The 19,699-nt window shown below is 44.9% G+C and overlaps 1 protein-coding gene across 1 annotated transcript in view; it reads right to left on the bottom strand.

Annotated features, from left to right (window-relative positions):
- LOC127577713 (dual specificity protein phosphatase 8-like) overlaps positions 1-18,264 on the bottom strand; it is a 178,835-nt gene extending 160,571 nt beyond the window's left edge. The window contains exon 1 of the mRNA XM_052029192.1: positions 18,011-18,264. The gene's annotated coding sequence lies outside the window, so the exon portion shown is untranslated. The remainder of the gene's footprint in view (positions 1-18,010) is intronic.
- Between the last annotated feature and the right edge of the window lie 1,435 nt (positions 18,265-19,699).

Genomic DNA, 19,699 nt, shown 5'->3' with positions numbered 1-19,699 from the left:
ATCTATTAAATAAAAAAAGCGCGAGTTTCATTTTTTCCATCTGTCAGCTCCTGACTCATTATAATCTCCTGACTCAAATTATGCATCAACAACTTGCATTTATTTACAGCCTTTAAAGCACGCTTCAGGGAAGGTTATCAAAGAGAAAGTGATACCAAACCATAGTATGAGAGGTGACTCAGGAAGCTGAGGCAGAGAGATTTAGGGAGGGAATTCCAAAGGATTAAACAAGAGACCATGAGCTTGGGGGATTCACCCCTGCACAAAGGCTGAGGAGGGAAAGTGAATTAGCTCCAGGTGACACCTCAGGGTATCTTTTCATTGTCTCCAATTATGTTGTAAGTGGCTGGAGTGCAAGGATAGGGAATGCACTGTGGCAAAGATTTAATTATCCTTCCCCATCTCAATGATACGTCCTTAAAAGATGGCGTTCTCCCATTCCAGCCACTGAGTTAGGAGGGAGTTTGTAAAAAAAAAACATTGCCTTGGGCTATAACTTTATCAGGCTCCCTTCTGTTTGCCAGCAATAACGTTCTCCTCATGATTTGCAACAGCAAGTCATTTATCTTCTCTTGCAAGTCAGCAAGGTTCATCTCATCTTTACTGACTGTGTGTGCGCTTCGTTCCACCACTCCTGCATTAAGCTGTGCTCCAAGCAGAAAGATTCATAGGAAATAGCACAGGGTATCACAGGTTGGGTGGTGACAATTAACCCCCTAAATTACCTACCGCTGACTGAAAAAAATTCCAGGGAGTTCATTTATTGACCAAAGTATGGAGATGGTTCTTGGTTGAATTGCAATGTCCCTCATTTTTACTTCCAACACTGACAATCCAGCACAGTACCGAGGAAAGGCTGCACATTGAAGGTGCTGTCTTTTTAGGCAGTGAAGTCAAATCTGTCTTCTGTCTTCTTGGGTAGATATAGGATTTATCCCAGTTTGCTCAGGAATAGCTGTTCCTTAATAAAAACAAAATCACTAAGCAGATCATCTGATTATTTTCACTTGGTTTGTGGGATCTTGCTCTGTGAGAATTGGCTGCCACATCACAAACAGTAACAACTTCAAAAGTTCAATAGTTGTAGAGCACTCTGGGTGGTCTTGGGGTTATGAAGAGTGCAGTATAAATTCAAGATCTTTCTCATTTCCCCTATATCAATCAGTGCCACTTCTTTGAATGAAATGTGGTGGGTTTATTTTTGGTTAGTTAAATAAACTGCCTTTCATTGAGTCACCCGAAGAATAATGAAAAAGCTGAATCTGGCTGGGATTGATTAACAAAACGTAGACACGCTTGACTCAGCTGGGAGCTACTAGATGAGGTTATATTTAGTGACACTGCAATGACCAACCAGAGAGTGGTGACTGGGTAATTCCCATCAGTCTTGGTGAGCACACTGATTTGATGCACAAATATAAACAGCTACTCTCCAATCACTGCATTATTCCGGAGGAATTAGCCTGCTTTTATCAGGAGAAGTCACTTCACACTTTCAAAGATGCTGTTTCCTCCACACTTCAAAGATGCTGTTTTGAGTAAATCAACTACTTACAACTGACACATACCTCCTACACCGCCAACTCATTGGCAGCTGCAGTGTTGTCAATACCTTATTCTTACAGGACACCCCATTCAAATAATGTGTTAGGTTAGTCCCAATACCTCACGGTGGGTGAACTGCTCGGGGCGCATCGGGAAGGGTTATTTTCCATTGCAATGCCATGTACATTGAGGATGCCTGTTAGGTGTCAGCCAAAAAGTACAGCTCAAGATGCTCCGACTAACTGGATCACTGTGAGTAAAAGGGCAACACGGTAGGCCAACTAAGTGACTGGATCGTGCCACGTTTTGTTACAGGGACTGGCCATTACTGAAGAGCTTGCATCCTTTAAGGGAGAGATGAATAAATATTTAAAGCATGGAGAATTCTGAGGAAGACAACAGGCCATTGGAATCAATTTGAGATTGTTGTATAGAGCTTGTACATCACGAAGAACCATACATCTATAGTTCTGCGACCCACTGCGTATTTATGCCAATCTTCAGCCTCTTTTTATTTCTCAGCAGAGGGAATTAAACAAATAAATTAAATTTACACTTAACATAGCATTAGGATTTGCAAAATTATAAAGTGGCATCATATAATAGCACACAAGCAGACCGAGACAGCACTGCACATTATATGCTGTTGTACAAAGAACCAGGTCGCATTCTGCAATTACACCTACACAGTGCAGGCAAAGAACATACAACAAAGGAAAGATTCTTGAGTCATGCAGTGGAAATCTGGTCGATATCAGTGCAGCACAGTACTAAAAATCAGTTTCAAATTCCAAGTAATTGTTGGAGTAAACAACAGTGTCATTGTGGTGTTTGCACAAAGGTTTGTAATTTATTCCAAAAGCTTATTTACTGGTCAACTTCTCGTTTTTTTCTCCCTCTCTTCTTTCTCCCTTAAAGGGGCCGATTCTTGCCCCATTACACTTTCAAAGGCGCTGTTCTTCACGCAACACGCCCGGGCTGAGTGTGTTTGTGGGCTGTTCAACTGAGGGGCCATCAAAGCTAACCCCAATCCCGCCCCCCCCCCCCCCCACCAATCAATCCCAGAAGCCCAGAGCCAGTAGCAGCAATACAGTGGGACTGTAGAGAGTCTCTGGCAGGAAGTGTAGGATTTTCAGGTCCCTGTGATTCAGTTTTAATATTAAACAAACGAGCAAAATCTTTGACTTATTTCCTAAGCAGGTTTAATTCTCGCCACCATCGAAGACATCTTCAAGGGGGCGGTGCCTCAAGAAGACAGCATCCATCACTAAGGACCCTCACAGTCTGGGACATGCCCTCTTCTTGTTACTACCATCGGGAAGGAGGTCCAGGAGCCTGAAGACCCACACTAAATGATTCAGGAACAGCTTCTTCCCCTCTACCATCAGATTTCTGAGGAAGACCATGAACTCCACCTTGTTATTCCTTTCACCTCATTTCTTTTTGTAATTTATAGTAATATTTTGCCTTTGCACTGTGCTGCTGCCACAAAACAACAAATCTCACGTCATTTAAGTCAGTGATAATAAATCTGATTCTGATCAGCTGTACCTTCCAAACCTGAGCAACTGATGCTATGAGTCAACGGGGAAAAGGGGAGATTTGTTGACAGTGTCTAGAAAAACCATACAGTGCCATGAAATAAAAACTGTTCTCCACAACACGAGTCCATGTACCATCCATCATTTCAAAAATCAGCACCACTCCTTTGAATGTCAACAACTGTGACCACAGTTAGATTATACTTTCCTGCATTCTCCCCCAATTAACAACGATTATGGAAAAGAAATCACACAGTACAACTCTCCAACAGTTTCTAGAGTAAGGGGCTCCCATTTCTGTGGCACCTTCCATGGCTTTGACAGGTCTCAGTCTGCTCTAAAGCTCACTTCTGTGGGGAAGTTGTTATCGTAATGTCTGGAAGCCCAGCAGCCAACTTGCACACAGAAAGACCCCAGAAACAACAAAGAGACAAACCACCAGGTAATCTGTTGCTTGAAAGATAAAGACACCCTGACTGACATAAGGCAGTCTATGGGTATCGCTGTGTGACTGCCCGTGTGGTATGAGGTGGAGTGGGGGAAGAGAGCAGAGAAGCAGGAACAGAGAGTTGACAGCTGCAGCCCAACGTTATTACCAAGGGATATGAGCCAGCAAGGAGCCCTTTGAATGAATGTCATTCAGCATTTGTGAAAGGCAGCCTTAAAGGGCTAAGGTACTTAGGAAACCCAGACCACACAGGATATCCTCTTCCTTGACATATTCGCTAAATGTTTTGAAGGAGAAATGACAACTTTCTCAAAAGCCCCATTATAAAAACTTGAAATGCAATTACTTGTGGGAAGTGAGATTAGTGCAGTCATCACCCACATTTAAACCGAGCAAGGAAGTCACCAACAAAATATAAGGAAGAAAAATGCTTCATAAAACAGTATGCAAAGCTGTTTAGGTATTTTAAAATGCTGCATCTGAAGTACAACCCAGGAATGACAGCATAAAGCAGAATCCTTCTCAAAGTCATTTTTGTGTGTGAGCAGCTTAATCCCCTGGGATGCAATCACAAGGAGCAGCTGATGCAGCAACATCAAAAAATGCAGATTGAGCTAATCTAGCTATACGCAAATCTGGCATGCACACACCAATATTCATGGGGAGCTGGGAAGGACACTGGCAGCTCCCACCTTGGATCAGTCGCTGGGGACTCGAGGTCAGTCTTTGCCCCTCGGCTATGGCAACAATGTGGACAAATCCAGTGTAATTCACATCAACAGATGGGAGTCCAGCGGTTTCTCAGTTAGATCCGGAATCAGGCCACATTTTGCCCTTTCTCCTGCCTTATTTGTTTGCTCGCTGTATCAACCCCTGCTGCAGCTCCCAGGAAGGACACAGGCATCAGGGGAACCATCCCAGTCTGTGGAGATCTTCAGGGTTAAGGTCTTCCTGTGTGTTTTGCTCCAGGTAGTCCACAAGCTTGATGGGGTCCGTGACCATTTCAAACTGGCCTTGGGGGAAGAAGAGTAAAGCCAAGTTCTTTGGCTGGTTGGCGGCACAGTCTGTTGTACAGGAGACCCCTGCACTACAGCTGCTTGGGTTACAGAATTCACAAATCACTGCCCAAAAATTTGAGATGCATTATAGAATTTGCTCTCACAGAATGTGTGTTAGGGAGAAAAAGTGAATAGATCAACACAAAATTTGCTTTTTGTACAATTCACATTTCTTGACACATGCTCAGATGACGCGGCTTTGCGTTATGGAAAAATAAAATCGCCGTACAGACTATTTTCTAAGAACGCAAGTCCCCCGTATCCTTCAGCAGCATAAACCATAGAACAGTACCACACAGGAACAGGCCCCTTGGTCCACGATACCTCTGCAAAACACAATGCCAAATTAAACTGAACCTCCTCTGCCTGCACATGATCTATGCCCCTCCAGTCCTTGCATATTCATGTGTCTATCTAACAGCCTCTTAAGCGCCACTATCATATCTGTTTACACCATTACCCCTGGCAGCCTGTTGCAGGCACCCACCACACTCAAACAAAATTTACCTCACAAAATCCTTTTAAACTTAAAGTGGCTTTGCCAAATGGTGCCATTGTATGGTCAGAGAAAAGTCCAAGTTCACTCTCCCCTTGAGACACCAGGCACATTCCTGGTGGACTTTTGCTGCTTAGGCTGTGTGGTGGAAGGGATTCCTCTTCAGGAACATCAGCGTCTGGGAGAGGTGAAGTGCAAGGAGTCTAGTTTACCACTTGCCACTCTAACTGGATGAAAAACACAACAATGCTGGAGGAACTCAGCAGGCCAGGCAGCATCAGTGGAGAAAAGCAGACGGTCAACGTTTTGGGTCAGGACGCTTCTTCAGGACTGAAGATAGGAAAAGGGGAAGCCCAATATACAGGAGGGAAAAGCAGAGCAGTGATAGGTGGACAAAGGAGGGGAGGCGGGGTGGGCACAGGGTGGTGATAGGTAGATGCAGGTAAGAGATAGTGATAGGCAGGTGCCGGGGAGGAGGGGAGAGCAGATCCACCAGGGAATGGGTCAAAGGTAAGGAGGTAAAAAAGGGGGGTAGGAAAAAAGAGATATAGGCTAGGAAAGGGAAGAAAAGAGGCATGGTTGAGAGTAGGTTGTGGGTATTACTTAAAGTGGGAGAATTCAATGTTCATGCCGTTAGGCTGCAAGGTTCCAAGACGGAAAATGAGGTGCTGTTCCTCCAGTTTGCGCCTGGAATTCTCCTGGCAGTGGAGGAGGCCGAGGACTGACATATCAGTGACAGTGTGGGAGGGGGAGTTGAAGTGAGTGGCAACGGGGAGATGCAGGTTGCGGTTACGGAGCGAGCGCAGGTGTTCTGCAAAACGGAACTGCCTAATAGGCATCAGTACACAGCCTGGAAGTTGGAAAGGAGGACTTGAAGCTACAAAAGAAAGAAACCCTCACACACCTCCTGCTGGAGGGCAGTGACTCTGATCACTGTTGTAGAGGTAGCTACATTAACATCTGACCTAGTTCATCCCCAATACCTCAACATGGGAAATAGGGGCAAGAGATGGCCACTCGGCCCCTCAAGCCTGCGCCCAATCTCAACTCCACATTCCCGTAACTTTTCACCCCTTGCTTGTCAAGAATTGATCTGCCTTCTGCCTTAAAAATATTCAAACAATGTTTCCACTACTCCAGAGTTCCAAAGACTCACAACTGCCAAACAAAGAAATTCACCCCAATAATGGGCAACCCCTAATTTTTAAAGTAATTGCTCATCTACGTTCTCCCACAAAAGGAGACATCCTCGCCATTGTCACTCTGTCAAGAACACTCAAGAACAATGCAGCACTTGGTGTTCTTCAAGTTATTTGCATAGACACAGACTGTGGTGGACATAGTTACTGTTGGGAGACCACCAACACAGTGAAAGAGGCCTTGCATTCAGTCCAAAACCCGCAGGAACTACCTACAACCAAGTGTGGCCAATCGGTATGCTCCAAGGTCCAAGAGAATGCACCATGGAATGCACAAGCAGGGTGTGCCCTCTGCATACTGAGGGGAGGGGGAGGAAGACCCTATTGCAGGAGTTCCTCCCCACCACACCCCTCCGCTCACAAAGCAGGAGAGGATGTGGTCTGTTGGTGGGTTCATAATAAAGGTGAGATTGTTCAATGTACAACTTGCAAAATGTATTGATTGCAAAAATTTGAAAAACACAAGCAGCAGGAGAAGGTTATACAGCCCCTTAAGCCAGCCCTCAGTAGGATCAGGGATGATCTGGTCCATTTTTCTGCCCACCCCCCTATAGCTTTTGATTTCCTGTGGTCCAAAAATCAATCTCAGTCCGGAACATACTTCATGATTCAGCATCCACATCTCCCCGGGGTAGAGAAATCCAAAGATTCACAACTCTCTGATGGCTAATTAACATTAGCTTGATTTGTTAATTAGGTGCCTTGCAGCAAGTTGATTTATGGCCCTGGGAATTTGGAGGGACAGGAATGGTCTTGGGAAGCTCGATTCCACTGCTTGCAGGCAATAGGGCCAGATTCAAACTTTCTGGCCTCACTGTGGACCGCACATTGACACAGGGTCATTAATTGCGGAACCTGGCACTCGTGCAAGCAAAAGCATCTGTACCATGATTAGGAAAAACCACGATTAAGATATCCCCACAACAAAGCTCACAGTATATTATATTATCTTTCCTTGTCCAAATCCTCTCCCTCCTCAGAGGTTTCATAATGATAGGGGTAATGTGCTGGTGCAATTACCCAGAGAAAGGCAGGAAATAGTTTGGGAATGAGGAATCAGGCTTGGCACCTAATTCAGATATTTAACACTAAGTGAAACCTGCAAAGATATGGCAAGTGTGTTAAATGGCAATCAGAGTCCCTGTTTGAAATAGGAGTGGACGAGCAGTATTTATTCCCCTTACTCTAATAAAAGCCACAAGTCCTTAATTGATTTGCCCAACTTCCAATGAAACAACAACCTTGAATGAAAATGCCATAGTAATATAAAGTTTGGGGAGAAAAAAGAACAACCAATCAAATGTCCAGAGCTGATAAAGCTCCAAGAAACTACCTTTAAGTACAAACAAAGAATAGTGCTTTGTGAAATGGATGTGCAGTGATAACCACCTCCCATAGTCAACACGGTCACCACCAAGTGTCTTAACATTTAAAAAATTTGTTCCCATTGTCGGTACAGGTAACCTTGTCAGCAACTGGTTAGACAGGTCAAGATTTGCACATCATGCCAAGAGATGTCACTATTTGGGAATGAACCCTTTGCTTTGCCTTGACACTGTGTCAGCACCAAGCAAGCCACGAGTAACGAACCAAATCAGGGGTGAGCGTCGACCTACAGTGCCCCTTGAATGCCAAGCTCAGATCAGTGCTGGTTGGCTATCTCATCACTAGTTTATTTCACAAACCCTGTGGATCCGAGACCTCCCAGAGTAAGACCTGGGGTCAATCTGAATCTGCAGGTAGACTCATGCTGTGGTGTTACCTTGATATAGAACCACATAGCACAACTCAGTGAAACAAAAACCCACCAAACCAGTGTGCAGAACACTTTCCATTCCTTCAGCCTACTCTGGAAACAAACTCCAGGCCGCAGTGCGTTGGAAGTGTGGTAGGCTCCCACCAAGCACTATCGCACCCTCATCTCCTTATGCCGCTTGGCCAGTCTTCAGACTCCCAGTGCTGCTGTGCTACTTGCCCACAAACTATTTTCTGCCTCCCACATTAGGCAAAAATGAAATGAAAGGAAGCCCAGTACATACTTTAAACCCTCATTTTCCACTCTCCAGGACTTGACAAGGGATGAAATATCTTTAAAATTAATCTAAGTAATTTTCTCCTCGATTGAAAACACATTTTTAAATTCAGGTTGCTGGGCAGATTTTTTGCATCTCCACCAGGTTACATGCTGAGGTAAGGCCGAGGTTGTGCTAATTTATACTAATTATGCAAATGAGCTGACTCTGCAAAATTCTACTCACTGCACTATAGGCAGGCTTGGGTCAGGTAGCCAATAATTCCTGGCATACATTTTGTCAGTCATGCAAAACTGAGGCTTTAATTTTGCTGCTTTCTTTAGGTTTTCACTGTGCTGCGTTGAGTTTTGCCCAATCAGCAAAGTTCCAAGAGCTCCCTCAAAATGGCTACTAAGTATACCTGACGAGTCCAGTATACACTACTTTGTGATACCACCTCCATATATTAAGCACTGAACCTCCGCAGTCTTTAATGTGGATGTCAACCATATCCTCCTACAGTAATCATTATTCCAATGTTCTACTCACCATCAACTCATTACCCAAATGGAGACCCAAGAGACTGCAGATGCTGGAAATCTGGAGTAACACACTAGAGGAACTCAGTGGGTCAGACAGTATCCATGGAGGGAAATGGACAGTCGACATTTCGGGTCGAGACCCTGAAGATCAAAACGTCTACTGTCCATCGCCGAGTTCCTCCAGTGCTTTGTGTGCAACTGATTACCCAACCTCGTTAGACTTTATCTCATCCAAACTCTTCAGTCATGTCCTGCCAAGTCACCTCACTAACTGTTCTTGTGCCTTTTGATCTACATTAAATTCTGTGTTGACTGACCTTCCCTTTATCCCAGCACTGGAGGCCATGTCCTTAGGGACTCAAGTCCCACACTCTGGAACACACCCCCCAAATTCTTCTGGCCTCTCTCTCCACCAGCAAGACTCCTTGACGTTCTTGCTTCTCCTTAGTGTTATTATTTTATGTTAAAGGCATTATTCAAATACAAACTGGCTAACTATCTTCCATTCAAAAAACAGCTGAGATTGAAAGCTCACTCCTGGGATGGGCAGACTGTGTTGGGGTGGGAGCAAGGGTGGGACAGAAGTTATGACTCAGTATTGGAGCACTGGACCTAGAAACTGCTGGCCCACACCAGATCACTACCAAGAATTTGGCACTATCCAAGCAATCTCACTTAGATAGGCCACAAGAATGTCTGGTTTTTCATTTTAGACACATTTGTCCAAGGGTGTGTTTTTCCTCAGATTGGGGTTCGGATACAGTGCTTTGGTTTTTATGTCACAACTTAACAACCTCACTTCAGACTTGAAAGTACTGAAACCAACTGGCAAATATGGAAAAATGCTAGGAGATCAATTAAAAGGCACCAGGAGAGATTTGGTGTACATCCTTAGGAATACAGTGGACTTTCAACTGAGCCACTTACAAATATTGAATTGATAAAACTAAATATGCTTTTTTTAAAAAATAATAGGATTCTGCTGCTGTAAGGGGACTTTCTATAGTTATGGGAAAAATGCTTGGGTACTTTCATATTACATAAATAATATAACAGTGCATGATTATTATTTATGCAAGTATAAATAATTTGTCTGCAGACAGGAGCGGATTTTGTTGCCTTTCTGTTCCGTATATTACGTCACCACTTTAACACGAATCCAGTTTCTTTACAACATACAAACTACCTTCCAAAACACAAGCTGGCAGACAAGAATCTTTAAAAAATTGTGCATAACCCTTAATATCGCTCAGTTACATACCAAATTATAATAAGCCCCGGTGGAAATACTCCACTCTTCAAATAGGCTTTGAGAGAGACAAAACCTTCTTTAAAATGCATTTGGGAAGGGAAGGGAACATTCACTATAATGTGCACGTGAATAAGAAGCATTTATTTACACATTTAATCTTTCCACCTTTAATTCCTGGAATTCGTTAGCCATTAGCAATCCATCTTGGCACCCAGTGACCAATGCCTTCGAGGTATGGAGTTCCAGATATCTATTACTCTCCATAGAATTCAAAAAATGTCCTGATGATGCTCCTGAATGCCTTAGCTAACTAATTATTAAGATTAACACACAAAGAAAATGTTGGAAGAATTCAGCAGGTCAGGCAGCATTTATGGAGAGAAATAAACTGTCGACGTTTCGGGTTGAGACCCTTCATCGGGACTGGAAAGGAAGCCAAAATAAGGTGGTGGGGAGAGGCGGAGGAGCACACGCAAGGCAGGTGATAGGTGAGTTCACGTGATAGGGAGAAGGTGGGTATGGGGGGGGGGGGGGGGCGCGAAGATGTAAGAAGCTGGGAGGTGATAGGTAGAAGAGGCAAAAGGCTGAAGGAGGAGGAATCCAGTAGGAGAGGGTAGTGGACCATAGAATAAAAAGGGAAGGAGGTGGGGACAGGATGGGTGTTACTGGCAGTTAGCGAAATCGATTTGAGACTGTCGGGTAGTCCAGTGACCCCTCCCTCTTCTCCCCCCCACCCTTTTGTCTTCCCTCATTCTTGTGGCCCCCTCCCCCCTTCTCCTTCCCCTTCTCCTTCCCCTTCTCCTGCCCTCATGACCTGCCCATCCAGTCCTGATGAAGGGTCTCAACCCGAAACATCGACTGCTCATTCCCTCCATAGATGCTGCCTGACCTGCCGAGTTCCTCCTGCACTTTTTTTTTGTGCACGTGTTGCTCCAGATTCCAGCATCTGCAGAATCTCGTGTCTCAATTATTGAGATTATGCACTTCTGCTCACGTTTCCCCATAGCTTCTCTAGATCTGGATTTGAATTCCTTTAAAGATTGTTGTCAACTATTCTGTGACACAGATTAGGATTATTTTATTAAGGTCAAGTGATGATAATACTTGGTCAGCCCGATGAGAAGTTAAGCCATTTAAACCACCACATCCAAAATGCAATTCATAAGCAGTGCTGCTTGTTTGGAAGGCAAAAGAAAAGAAAGGAGCTTGCCTTTCAAAGTCGCTAAAGCCGTGTAAACAGGTACTTTTAAAATGTGGTCAATCTTCTAATGTAAAAAAATGAACAGGGTGGTTACCCCTGATACTTCCGAGTATCATCCAGCAACTCTCGTTGGACACGAGCATGCATGGTGCCAGCTTGGCTGTGATGCAGTGACCTCTTTCTTTCCACATCTCATAAATCCACAGGAAGATCACTTCAATTACTCATTGGCAACACCTGCAGATTACCGATGAGTACTCAGGCAGGACACTGGAAGGAGTCAACACCTCCAGGAAAGAGCACGGAGAAAACTGGCAGAGGGAGGAAAACATGATGAATGAACAAAACGTTGTGGCACTTCGATCGGTACAGTGGAGTAGCGTACAATGGACTAGTATACAGGCGCCAGGAACGTTGGTCCAGAGGCACAAGTTTGAATTGTTCACGGCAGCTGGTAATCAATTAAAATGGACTGTCACGAAAACCTAATTCAGGGGAGGAAACCCGAATGTGACTCTAGACCTCTTCTCCCCCTTTGCCTCTTCTACCTGTCGCCTCTCAGCTTTTTACATCTCCCCCCTCCCCTACCCTCCTACCTTCCCCTGTTAACTACCCACTGAAGTGGTTTGACAGGCCACTCACTTCAACAGCCAAATGGGGAGACACAATGAATGAGGAACAAAGGACCGCAGATGCTGGAATCCAGATGAAAAACACGACGATACTGGAGGAACTCAGCAGGCCAGGCAGCATCCGTGGGGAAAAGCAGGCGGTCAATGTTTCGGGTCAGGATCCTTCTTCAGGACTGAAGATAGGAAAAGGAGAAGCCCAATATTGAGGAGGGAAAAGTAGAGCAGTGATAGGTGGACAAAGAAGGGGAGGTGGGGTGGGCACAAGGTGGTGATAGGTAGATGCATGTAAGAGATAGTGATAGGCAGGTGCGGGGGAAGAGGGGAGAGCAGATCCACCAGGGGATGGATCAAAGTCAAGGAGACAGAAAATAAAAAAGGGGGGGGGGGGGTAGTAAAAAAGAGAGGGGCTAGGAAAGGGAAGAAGAGGCATGGTTGGGAAGGGTATTGGGATGGGGGAAAGGGATTACCTAAAGTGGGAGAATTCAATGTCCATGCCATTAGGCTGCAAGATTCCAAGACGGAAAATGAGGTGCTGTTCCTCCAAGACGGAAAATGCCAGGAGAATTCCAAGCACAAGCTGGAGGAACAGCACCTCATTTTCTGTCTTGGAACCTTGCTGCCTAATGGCATGAACGTTGAATTCTCCCACTTTAAGTCATCCCCATCTCCCCCCACCCCTCCCAACAGTGCTTCTTTTTTTCTCCCCCCTCCCCTCCCCCCCCCCCCCCCCCCCCCCCACTTTTCCCTCCTATATATTGGGCTTCCCCTTTTCCCATCTTCAATCCTGAGAAAGGGTCCTGACCCGAAGCGTTGACCGCCTGCTTTTCTCCACAGATGCTGCCTGGCCTGCTGAGTTCCTGCAGCATCACAGACACAATGAATGCTGGCCTGGCTAGCAATATCTGAATCCAGGGAATGAATAAAGAAAGGGGTCATGAGGGGTGATCTTATTCAAACACACAGGATCCTCAGGGGGCATGATAGGGCCCTGATGGACATCAAGATATTTCTGCCAGTGGAAGAATCTCAAACAAGGGGATGTAGCTATGAGATAAGGGGGCGGTCATTTAAAATGGAGGCATGTAGGAGTTTCTTTTCACGGAGGATGGTGGATTCCTGGAATTCTCTCCCCTGAAGGCTAGATCACTGGAGGTATTCCATGAGGAAGTGGATCAATTTCTGAAAGATTGGTGAATAAATGGAACTCGCACCAGAGCGGAGATGAAAGCTGGGGAATGATTAGTCTTGATTATGCCAAATGACAGGGCGGGCTTGAGGGGCCGAGTGGCCTGCTCCTATTTTCTAATATTCTTGTGTCAGGCTCAGACCACACTCAACTGTTTAGACCGTTTCCAAAGCTCAAACAAGATTCTCACAAAACTTCAGCCAACAGTTCCTTTCCTCCCACACATGTTGCTTGACCCCACTGAGTTCCTCCAGCAGAGTTGCTTCAGTTGAAGACCCCCCACCCTCAAGGAATATTGATCATCCTTCCGCAAACATGGCCTCAGAGCATTGGACACAAAGTCTGAACTTACCAAAACTTTTCCCCAACCTCCCGTTCCCCTCAACGTTCTCCACTCTCCTCCCTTTCCTCGCATCTCCAGGCACTGAATGTTTTCTGAGGAAATATACTGTGGGCTCCACTCGTTCTCTCCACCAGCTCACCCAAGCAACAAGGACTTAGAGAACTCTTGTTAAAGCTATTAAATTACGAAAGGGTCAATGGATAACACTCAGAAGCAACATAGCTTGGGATATCGTATTGTTCCTTCCAATGCCCCCATCAAAGACCAGCAAGCTCAGCAGTGACTGGGGGTCATTATTGGGCCCCGGGCTCCTTCCCTCAATGCAGCCCCCTGCACATCATTACCCCTCCCACCCCAATTTCTCCTTCACCCTGCTGCTAGCACTGGCTCCTGTTTACAGGCACCAGCAGTCACCTTTCTTTCCCCATGCATTCACCACCTCTCACACAGGCCAGTGACATATAAACTATCTCATTGTGGAAAATACTGCCAAATTCATCTCTGTATCTTATTTACTCAACACTTGCATCTTTTATTAGGAGCCGCTAGATAAACATTAGGAGTGTAACCACTTTAATCCATTGGTACCCAAGTCACCTGCAGAGTTTCTCCAGCTGCCTGGCTATAATCTACCACCTCAGTGCTGGCAGCCGCAATCAACCCCTGGTCCTTCAACTCATGCCACGATATAGTGATGGGCTGCAGGAATAGGAATAGGCCATTCAGATCTTTGAGACACAAGAGACCGCAGATGCTGGAATCTGGAGCAACAAATGAGACGCTGGAGGAACTCAGCAGGTCGAGCAGCAGCTATGGAGGGGAATGGACAGTCGACGTTTCAGGTCGAGACCCTTTATCTGGACAGGAAAAAGGGGAGATAACCAGGATAAAAAGGTGGGGGGGGGGGGGGGGGTGGAAAAGGGGTGGAGCAAGAGCTGGCAGGTGATAGGTGGATCCAGGTGAGGAGGGGTGATAGGCAGATGGAGGAGGGGAGAGTGGGAATCGTGTCAGAAGCTGGGAGGTGATGGGTGGGGGCAAGAGGGCAGAAGATGCCTGTTCCAACAGTCAGTTAAGTCATTGGTGACTGGTGTCTTAATTCCATCTTCCTATTTTAGTACTGTGCCCATTAACAACCATCTTAACAGAAATCCATCTTTCTCAGGTGTGAATTTTTAATTGGCCCAGCCTCGAGGTTTTTGGGACAGTATTCCAAAATTCCACCTTAATCAAGTCACTACTTAATCTTCCATATTCAGTGGAATACAAGACCTGTTGCTGTAAACCTTCCTTCATAACTACGTCGCTTTAGCTCAAGTCCAACTTTCGCCAATCTTTGCTGTACCTTCTACAAGGACAATACACTCTCTGAAGACCCACCAGAGATTCCCAGAACTGAAGACAAACCACCACCTTTTGTATTTCACAGTGAATCTCTTCTATCCAGGAATTTTCTACGTCCTAATAAAAGAACAGAACATGTTGGAAAGACTCAGCAGATCAAGCAGCATCTGTGGACAAAGAAATAGAGTTAACATTTCAGGTTGAATACCATTCTTTCCCCAGTTGCTGCCTGACCTGCTGAGTGTTTCCAGCATTTCATGTTTTTGTTGCAGATTTCCGGCATCTGCACTTTTCTTTCATTTTCTATATCCTCTCGTCATCAAGTGCGCTGCCGCACATCTCCACCACCTTGATATCTTCCTGAGCAAATGTGGAAAAGTTAAAGTCACTTTTTCTATGGGAGTGTTCCCAAGTTGAAACTTTTTGCATGTCTCATGACAGCTGGATCCTTAGTGGGCAGCTGGAGAGTTCAGCACTGAGGTAGGTATCACGAGGCAGCAATTGAAGGTTATGGAGATTTTCACAACACCGTTGGGTTTTATTTTTCAGGGTGGATTACTGTTTAGTTACACTGCAATTGCTGCATCTGTGGAAAGTGAAACCTCTTCATAGCACTGCTATTACTGCGGTGCACAGGAACTCGTAATTCAACTTTAGATTGGGACACTGAACCAAGATCCACCTGCTCTCTCAGGAGGCAGTGTTTGAGGAAGGATGGCATCTCTGATACTTCGACCAACATTTTTCCACCAATCAACACTTAAAAGACAGGCTATCTGGTCACTATCACATTGCTGCATCAAAAGGTACTTAACTGATATTGAAATGCTTTGGGATGTACTGAGCTCTTGAAAAGCACAGTGCAAATGCTTTTTTGAAAGGTCATTGACCCAGGATGGTAACTGTTTCTCTTCCCATAGATGCTGCCTGACCTGCTGAGTATTTCTAGCACTTCCCAGTCTAATTAAGGAATTGTTTACTCTCTTTAAGTAAAAAAAACACATTCAAAAAAGGATTCGCTGAATGTTTTTCTCCTGGTGCACTTTTAACAAGTATCATTCCCACGCAGGCCAATAGCTGTCTGCACAGCAGTTTAATAATAACAACAACCTGTAGCAAAGCAAAACAGCCACACAAGCTTCACACGAACATAATCAGAAATTAAATCAGTAACACAAGGAGAAAATAGCCCAGGTGATCGCCAGCTTTGTCAAACAGGTTGGTTTTAGGGAATTCATAATGCAAGAGGAAGGGTGGACAGACCGTGAAGGATTTCCAGAGCATGAGACATGGACAAGACAGCTGTAGGCACAGCCACCAATGGTGAGGTGAAGGGGATGCAGAAAGCCAAGAGTGCAGCGATCCCAGAGAGGTGACATGCAAGGAAGTGACAAAGATGGTAGTGAAGGATGGGGGGGTGGGGGGGGGGGGGGGGGGAAGCGCAGGAAAGGCCATGGAAAGAATTCAGAAAGTATGCTAACTGAACTCAAAGCCAAATAACTACTTTCTTCTTAGACAGTACCACAGAGCTGGGGATGACTTGTTTTCACTCTGGTTCTGAGGGTGTTAGATATCCATGTATGAATTAGAATCATACAGCACAGAAACAGGCCCTTTGGCCCAACACATCCTTGCCAACCATCACGTACCTATCTATACTAACACCACTTACCAGCACTTAGTCCACTTCTTACCATTCTTTGTTAAATTCATTTAACATGGGGTGGCTATTAAACACCAGGCATCACAGGGGTTCGACAAAGCAAATTCAAGCAGCCTCTTATATTGCAAGTTTCCTGAAGCTTTAACTTTAAAACTGTTCTCCATAAATCGTAATGAGGATATGAAAATATAATTGCCATCTGTCAGGCCAGGTATATTTGGGGTGTTATCTCAGCTTGGCTTGCATTCATTAGGCTTTCTAAGTTCTCAGTACGACCGCGAAAGATGGAGACCAGAAATAACAGATTGTGTGATGACAGCAGAGAAAGGAACAGCTGTATTTCTTTGCTGGTTGCTATCTGTTGTGCTGTGAAAGCAAACTGATCAGGAGCACTAGTTTTACAGGGAAAACCTCACAGAATCACAAGATGCCAGCGAATTCATGTTTAATTTATTCAGTCACTGGAAACCAGTGCCCTGTTCAGTCCTGGGAATGAAGCAAACCCTTCACTCTAATATTGACCTGACAACCAGGTTTTCTGTTTACAGAGGAAGAAATAGGTGGGGTAGGGAAGAATCGAATGTATGAATGATTACTTTGATTTTTCCAGCCACCACAAACCATGGAGGTCCTAACAGCAGGAGGTGTGTGATAAACTACACCATTACAAATGTCCTCGGCATCCTCACGGTTTACTGAACAATCACTTCCATCTGAAGACATTGCCTATTTAATAAAGAAGCATGAACGTTTCTCTCCCCCCCCCCCCCCCACCCCCGTGAGCATGAGAGCCGGTTACCTATTCAACCTAATCCCCTTTGAAGTAACAAACACTAAATTAAAGGATTAGATAAACCAAAGCCTTTAAGTACAAGACAAAGCCTTACATGATTATTTCGGAAAATGCAGACGCCTGGCTACCAAAATAGGTTCCCCCACCCCAACCTATCCTTTAAATAAAGGACAATCAGTAAATCCTAGGTATCCGTCTGTGGCGACGATGGACTTTAACGCGCCCATGTATGTACCCGAGGGGGGGAGTGTCCATCGCAAATGAAACCCCTCCGCCACTGCACCAATTCAAACACCGTATCCCGCAACCAGGTTAATTCTGGGCGTCACTTGACAGTCGTGTATGCAATAAACGATCTTTAAAGACATATATACAAAATTCTGCATCGCCTTCGATTGCATGGAGACAACACCGTTGCATTCTGCTGACACGGTTTTTTGCTAACGTTATTCCTTCACCGGGGACGATGGTGCAACCTCCCAGCGCGATCTTTCTGCCCCTTGCCGTTCTCCGGTCACAGTGGGGGTGGTCAACCCTTCCACCTTCAAGGATGAGCAGGCTCGCTGTGCCGCAGGTTGCACCATCATGCAAGATTGCACTGCGCGGTTTGCATTGCATTTGCCCCTTGCGAACGGGAGCAGGGGCACCGAGATGCAAGAATCTGCCACAGCCTGACCCTCGCCTGACCGCGGAGAACAACCAAGACAGCAAAAGACATTTCTGAAGCGAGCCCTCGCTTTCTCTACCCAAAGACTCACCTTCTTCACTTCCGGGAGTTCCCCTTTTTATTTTTCCATAGACAATCCTTGCAATTTCACTCGCCTGATTTTTTTTTATTTTGCAAAAAAAACAGAAATGAAGGAAGAAAGAAATGCAAAATGAAATTATTTTAAAAAACACTCCGGGCTGCCGCAAGCTGCTGTTTTTCTCGGATTGGCTGCCTGCGAGTTGGCCATTAGGAATAGCAAAACAGAAGGTGCAACATAACTAGGAATGAACTGGAGATGAAGTCATTCTTTTAAAAAAAATAAAGGATGGCGTCATTGCCAACCAATCAGGTCGAGCCTCTGGTGGTTGAAGTGACGTCAGGTTCTTAGCTCGAACCCTGGGCACAGATTAAAGGGAGATTGTCTGCACCGCACTGCCACAGTCTTAAAGGAGCAGCGTCCCTTTGGTACAATCGTTCTGCAGAATCCTTACCACAGCCAGTTTAAGGCATATTGTGTTCAATGACAAGCTATTTTTCTCAAAGGAGTAATGCATTTTATTTATTCTGTTGGGGGGGTGGGGGAAAAAGTTTTCTCCAATTGCCTCCCCTCTCCTACGAACTCTTCTTGCAGGGTGTGGGGGTAGTGAGGAAGGGGCTTCTGTGGGGGCCCGAGCGAATTTTCACCACCTTGTGGAAAATATGCATTCTTCGGTGGGCGTATCAGTCGGCCGCTGGACTGTGGGGGGTGTTGCAATTCGGCTCAATTAAAGTTGTAACTTTCTGATAGCTACTTCTTAATAGCAAAACTCGCAATGCAAGTACTTCCAAAGATATTGGGGGGAAATTTCAATATAGCAGCAAAGTAATGGATTAAAAGCTAGGCAAAAACTGATATAGATGCTTGTTATTTCCTTCCAATTTAACTGGCATGTTGCAGGAAGGGTCCAGCAATTATGTCATAATTTTTGTTCTTTATGCCTAGAAGTAATTCTAATCCACTTAAATTGAAGCAACCCCAATTTATAACGTTAGCTTTCACTCTACAGTTTCGTGGATATCCTAATCTTTAACTTGATGTTGAATTTATTGAATGTATTCATGGAGTCATAGAATTATACAGCACGGAAATAGGCCCTTTGGCCCAACTTGTTCATGCTGACCAAGTTGTCTATCTGAGGTAGTCCCATTTGCCTGCATTTGGCCCATATCCCTCTGAACCTTTCCTATCCATGTACCTGTCTAAATGTCTTTTAAACATTGTAATTGTACCCGCCTCTGCCGCTTCCTCTGGCAGCTTGTTCCATATGCCCACCACCCTCTGGGTGAAAAGATTTCCCCTCATGTCTCTTTTAAATCTTTCCCCCCTCATCTTAAATCAATAATTTTAGACTCCTCTACCCTGGGAAAAGAAAAGACTGTGGCCGACCACCTTATTATGCCGCTCATGATTTTATATACCTCCACCTTATACTTCAATAGGCAAGGTATTTATCTACATACTTACAAATGGATGTTTAAAGGGAGCTTTCAAACTATTAATCTCATGTAATTTTTATAAAGAGAGTTGTTAACTTTAAAATATTACTTCTTCATTTTGCCACAAGCTTGTTCCGAGAAGAAGCAGTTTATTTCTGGTTGATTTTTCAGTAATTGTTGAGTCCCAAGCCTCTATCAGCACAAAAAACATCGATAAATTCCAGAAACAGGGAATGAAGTTTCAAGATCTCCTGTTTTGCTG

Source organism: Pristis pectinata, chromosome 14, assembly GCF_009764475.1.
Source record: "Pristis pectinata isolate sPriPec2 chromosome 14, sPriPec2.1.pri, whole genome shotgun sequence".
Lineage (NCBI taxonomy): Eukaryota > Metazoa > Chordata > Chondrichthyes > Rhinopristiformes > Pristidae > Pristis > Pristis pectinata.
Note: the sequence above shows the minus strand (reverse complement) of the source record. Positions and strands in the feature narration are given on the sequence as shown.